The following is a 6790-nucleotide window of genomic DNA, read 5'->3' as shown; positions in this document are numbered from 1 at the left end:
GACTGCACACTGTGGACATTATTACCTCCAGATGTACAGTTCCACACTCAAATCATAAGTCAAAGACATGTCCTATTTCAGTTCCTAGAGTGGATGATAATAGGGGATTCACATAATTACATATCTGAGTTATTTTCCAAAGTGTTTTTAGTCCTGAGGATTAATAAATTTAGCTCTGGTAGTGTAGTGCCTAAGGCACTTGACTGCTAATGAGAAGACTGGTGGTTCAAACCCACCAGCCACTCCTCAGAAGGAAGATGGGGCAATCTACTTCTGAAGTGATACTGCCTCAGAAACCCAAAGAAGGGTGGCTATGGCACATAACAACAACAACATTTTACTTTTTAAAAAATTGGGTGTAATGGTAGGATGACAGACAACAGCATGTATATTTTCAGACTGGGGAATGATTCCTGATTTTCTTAGTCACCAGATGATGGTTCCCTGTGTCTCCCACACGAGGCTGATGATATCTTTCCCATTTTTTTTTTTCCAAAATTAAAATTACATGTCAGATCTCATTTACTATTCTTTAAAATTATTTAAGATCTGTTAGCAGCTTCAATCAACATCTTAAACTCCCATTGCCATCAAATTGAATTTTGACTCATATCAAACCTTACTTATTAAAATATAAAATCCCTAGGATTGTTAAAGATAATCCTAGACCTTATCCTACACACATAAAATCTAAGTGCAGTTGTTAACGTCTGTGGTAAGCTATTTCGCATTTCTCTAGTTTAACATTACCTATATTGGTTCCTAAATATGTATTTCAAATTTATCTTAAAATGCTGGCTTCTTTATGAATCCTGTACTGACATTTATACTCCTTCACCTATGATTTTCATCATATAGTATTAAACATATTCCTTACTTATCTTGTTCATTCTATTAAATCATTGAAGGGAGCCAGATTATTTTTCTTATTTTAAGCCTTTTTCAGAATTTAACACTGTTCCAGATGCCTAAAGCATAAAGTCAATGTCACTGTGTTACAAAAACTTACAATTGTTTCAGTTGCTGGACTCATGGTACCATAGCCAGAGTTATCTGCAAGAGAAGCTTAGTTTGGGTAATCTTGATGTTAAACAATTTACTTCATATTTGGTATAAAAAGTTTTCATAATTGCTATCATAATATCTTTCCAAACCTCCAAAGCTTATGAACTCATCCCTCATAATTCCCAGGAGAACTTCTCCACTTCTGAAAATAAAATGTCTTTTTGTTGCTTCAATTCCAACGATGCCTCCCCACCTTGCTTTAGTCTGGCCATCCCATTCCTTTCCCTTAGAAGGCAGCAGTGTTCTCTCGGCTATTCAGACCTAGTTCAAATCTTACTTCTGCTCAATCTTAAGAAACTTCAATCTTAACAAGAAAACAGTATTTTGGTTTTTGTCAAATTTTATCTATTCAGTACTTTATATTTACATCCTGTAAAGTTCATTTCACATTGGTAAATTAACTTTTTTGTGATTGAATAATATGAATTGGGATGTTCATGCATGTGTATGTACTTTGGTGTATCTGTCATAATCTATACATTGTTCATCAAGGAGAAAGATATTCCTCGTTTTCTATTTTTCTATTCTTTTGATGAACACTGCATGGCTTATTATGAGTAGTATTATAGATTAAACTAACTGAGAAATTGTTGCTGTTGTTATGTGCCATCGAGTTGGACCCAACTCACAGGGACCCCTCCTTGGGTTTCCGAGGCAGTATCACTTCGGAAGTAGATTAACCCAGCTTCCTTCTGAGGAGTGTCTGGTGGGTTTCAACTGCCAGTCTTCTGGTTAGCAGTCAAGTGCCTTAGACACTATGCTACCAGAGCTCTGGACTTATAATTGAGCTCATAAATTCAGAAAATGACTCACCATTTTTACTGGAATGCTGTAAGGTACCGTTCATGTCAGGAGGCAGAAAGTACGGATCCAGCTGGAAGATCTCAGTCTGCAAATCTAATGTAATGTCTTCCTTCTCCCATCCTGCATGCACATAAGCACTAGAGCCAGTGGCAATTCCAGATGTATAGGAATAGGAGGTGGACTTGGGGTGCTTTTCTCCAGTTTATCCAATTCTTCTACAAATTCAATGAACTTCAATATTTGTTTAGAGAAGTTTTATGGCAATAACAAAAGGGATGCAGATCTCTGGAAGAAAGATTGGAAAGGACACTAAGTGTAGTCTGGGCTCATTAGTATCCCAGGCCCCAGAGAACTTCTAAACTGTTGATCCTAAAAAGGTTATTAACAAGTACAGTAAGGTTTATAATAAGAATGTTTTACTCAAGCACTCTAATCTCCAACACCATCCAGACAGAAAATGAGGACCATGAGAATTTGTCCCTTGATATAAAAAGCATATACTACCTCATGTAGCTACATTCAGGAGAATAAAATCATTGTTGCTCTAAGGACATAAATAGTGATGAAACATTTTCTCCCTTCCCCTGTTCCCAAGTATTAATTATGTGACTACAAAACAGCTGAAGCATAATCGTTGCCATCCAACTTGGAACAAGATCATGTTTTTGTTTGTTTGTTTTTCAGACTTACTGAAAATAGGGTAAACATAATTTGGCATCTTCTTTTTACTAATAATTGTGTGTACAAAAAGATCCATTGTCTTAATTAGTGTAATAATTCCATAGGTATGTTGAATGATAGACGGATTTATTATTAAATGAAGGTATTAACTTTGTAAACGATTTTGTTTTATTTCTTTTGGTTTTGAAAGAAGAATGCCAACATACATAGATTTATACTTTAGTTCCTAAAACCAACTAGATGGAATTGAGCAATTATAAACTCCTTGATCAATTTGATTGTGGATATTTGACCGTCTTCTTAAGGTTCCTGTAAAGGCTAAAATGACATGGCAAGGCTGAAAATTTATAAACAAAGTAAATAAATTAATAGAAATGGATTCCCTGTAATCATCCAGGCAATACCAGAGAAATTTCAGGCTAAGTCAATCAACTAAGAAATTTATCAAGGTTATTACTCACGTAGCTTTGCGTATGTCACAGAATTGGAGCATAAAGAGAATGTTCCATAAAACACGACTATGTTTTATATACATAAAATATATATTCTATGCTTGTGCAAGCCATCTCCCCCCTTTCCTCCTTTCTGAATAATAACAGAGAGGATCCATGGAGGGTCTAGGACGTATACAGAAAGCATGCATAGAATATGATCCAAGAGATGTGTTTAATAAACCCCAGTGTGCCTAATTTATCTCTTTTGTGTCCCTATGAGTCAAAATCATGACTTTAAAACTGCTCAGTTCTTTCTGCATGCTAATAAGGCTATTTATCTCCTCTGCCTCCATGAATCATCCTCCTCCCAGTTACCTTTAGTCAGTTGCCTTAACTTGTTAGAACAGTTACTTTAAGTGATTCACTTAGCAAAGCAATTATTTAGGGTAGAAAAAAGAAAAAAATAGTTTGATAAATCATTGATGCCTCTGCTAAAAAATAGACATTGCTGTAGAAAGTATAGCTTAGGAAAAGCCTAGCATCTAATTCTGGGGCTTAAGGTTTGAATAAGTTTTTATTGTGAATAAATTTGCAAAGCAAATTGTTATGGTTGCTAAGGGTATGTCAAAAAGGAAAAAAAAAATTGAGTGAGAAAATGTTTAAATGTATAATAGCAGAAGGATGCACAATAGCAGAGCAGGAGATCAGGAGGTTTTTATAGAAAATTTCCTAAATTCCTAGGGAATTAGAGAATATAGCATTTTGTGAGGTGGTATATGGTGTGAGGAAAAGACAATGTATATTCAAGAATATAATTGTGGTGTCTTATGAAATAAAGACTATAGGAAACTCAGTAGGACAACTCCTGGTGATGCAAAATTATTGTGTCACTAGACTCCATCATTTCTCCAAACTTAGATTTCTATTCAAAATATCCACTTATCTAAAAAATCAATTTTACTCATTAAACATTTGATATTAAATTTTATTGGTTGCATTTGTTAGTTATAAATAATAATAATAACAATACTGTGATATTTTACAATTCACAAAACACATTCAGGTCTACCATTGAATTCTGCCCTCCAACTATCCAATAATTTATTCATTCAACAAATACTCATTAAGTGACAACCATCTACAAAACAGTTTTTAGGTACTTGAGATATGTCAGTGAACAAATAGACAAAGATTCTTGCCTTCACGGTGCTTCTGTTCTACCAGGAAAAGGCAAAATATCAAAATAAACCTCATAAACAAGAAAAGTATTTATTAGAAGTCAATAGGTACTATACAGAAAACAAGAGGCACTTTTAAACTCTGGTGAAGAGAATTACAAAAGTAGACTCTGAGATGGGTCAGTTGCCATACTAATTGTGTGGTGCTCTCTGGAAAGCTGGAATTTGAACAGGTTAAAGAATGGAAAGAAAAGAGTTAAGGGGGGATTTGGAGAAAAGGAATTTTCACCTTCTTCATGTAGATCAAAGAAAGGCACTAATCTGTAGATCCATCCAGGAGGCCAGTGTGGGGAGAGCAGAATCAATATAGAAGTATATTCCAGGTAGAATCAAATAATGGACTGGGACTAGATCCTTTGGAATGGAGTCTGTTAAGATGATTTTGTGATGATTTTGGCTTTACACCTAACTTGAATTGGAAGCTACTGAAAGGTGTTGCACAAATGATTGACACATGTGACTCACTTGTTAAAAGGCAGTCCAGTGGCTATGCTGAAAATGGATGGAGTAGGGTCAGAAGTAGTTTGAGGAGTGCTGTTAGAAAACTAATATAATGATTTAATAACTATGGTCATAGCAGTGAAGTAGTCAGAACTAGCTGTATCCTCGGTATATTTTTAAGGTATACCCAGCAGTGTTTGCTGATGAACTGGATTTGGGCTAGTGAAACCAAAAGAGAAATCAATCATATTTTTGTCCTAACAATTGAAAATCTGGAGCTGTCATCCACTGAGATGGAGACACTTATGTTTTTTCTGTTTCTCTTGGGAAAGTTCAGGGTTATATTTTAAGGATGTTGTTGTTGTTATGTGCTGTTGAGTCGGACCCGACTCATAGCGACCCCTCTTTGGGTTGCCGAGTAAGTATCACTATGGAAGTAGATTGCCCAACCTTCCTTCCAAGGACTGGCTGGTGGGTTTGAACCGACAGCGTTCTGGTTAGCAGTCAAGTGCCTTAGGCACTACACTACCAGAGCTCCTAAATTTTAAGGATATTGTAGTTAAAATGTGCATCTTGATGTCATGTAAACAGTTGAATATGTAAGTCTGGTGTTGAAGAAAAAGGTTAGGGGATGAAGGTAAAGGAAATATCAGTTAACAGGTTTGAATTTGGAGGATTTTTCTGGTACTGAACTAAAATTCTAGTGAGAACAGTAGAAGGCTTTTAGGAGTTGTGAAGGAAGTTGAAGGTGTCATAATAAATGTTCAAAGTTTTGTGAAGTTTACAGTGCAAGGAATGTAGAAAAGCTTACATTCATTTAGTGACTTATATAAACCATGATAAAATGCATAATGCGATGGCAGGATTCAAGGGAGATAGAGACCAGGCTGCTAGATTTAATGATAGAATATGGGCATTCTTCTTGGACTTCCTATTCGCATCATTATGGGTAGAGGTGTATGGACAATCTTTCATATGTATACATATATATATATATATAGAGAGAGAGAGAGAGAGAGAGAGAGAGATGTCTCATAACTAGTATATTGATTACTCGTTCCAAATAACTCAAATATTCTGAATCAACATTCTGAGAAATTTAAATTATAAAAATGTATTTACAGCAAGGGGAAAAAGTTGTAGTCCCACAAAGGTATGCCCTGGAACTTAATAATATTATTAGATTCAGAGGAAAGAATTCCATAATTCTCAAAAATTAGTCTCAGTCCCATCAGGCAGTATCCCCTGTCCTGATGAATGAGTTGAGTCACCAGAGAGGTGTGATCTTAGAACAGTATCTATTTTTATTCTATTCTCTCAGGGGAGGGCCTTATTTCTCTAAGAATGATGTCTGTTTTTATTGCTGGTAATGGGGAAGCAACCTTCAAGCAAAATCAGCCCCTTACATTGAGTTCCAACCCCCATTTTATCCCTGATTATGGCGAAGCATGGGCTGAAACCAAGCACATAAACATGTTTCCTACTCAGATCATCAGTAGAAGGGGCAAGAGCATGTATGACCTGTGAAATATGAAGAAGAATAGGCATTTTACTTCTGTTTCCAAAAGAGAAAACTGAGAAAGGGGGGAGTGCTTGCTTATAACTATATAGTGTAAAAGACTAGCAAGAAAATTAAGTTAATAACATAGTTGAAAGGAAAATGAAAGATGTCAAAGATTTCTCCCTGGAAGAGAAAAATTACTAAACTTCAATGAAGAGTGAAACAGGAGGGAGGATTAAGGTTTTCACACACATTATGACTGTCAAGTTAATGTTCTCTGATTTTACTGGCAATTAAAATTTCTTTTGTATACATGAGAGATGGAGTCCCTACTTATTACTGGACACAAATAGAAAAATGACACCAGAGTTAACCTTCAAGAACTTTAAGAAAATTTGTTGGAAAGTTACAGACTATATTTTAATAATAAGTCAAATATTACTATAATTTAATGATCATCATCTTCATTATTATATATATGTTAACAAAAAAGTTGAATTTAAATCATATAATTCATGACCTGAAATATTTACCATAATACTGTGGGACCAGTATCATTTTTCCACATATTGGAATATTAACAAGTAGCAGAAGGTAAGATATGCATCTATATATATGTACATATA

This window comes from Orycteropus afer, unplaced genomic scaffold, assembly GCF_000298275.1.
Source record: "Orycteropus afer afer isolate SDZICR_OR568_19922 unplaced genomic scaffold, OryAfe1.0 scaffold00695, whole genome shotgun sequence".
NCBI lineage: Eukaryota > Metazoa > Chordata > Mammalia > Tubulidentata > Orycteropodidae > Orycteropus > Orycteropus afer.
Note: the sequence above shows the minus strand (reverse complement) of the source record.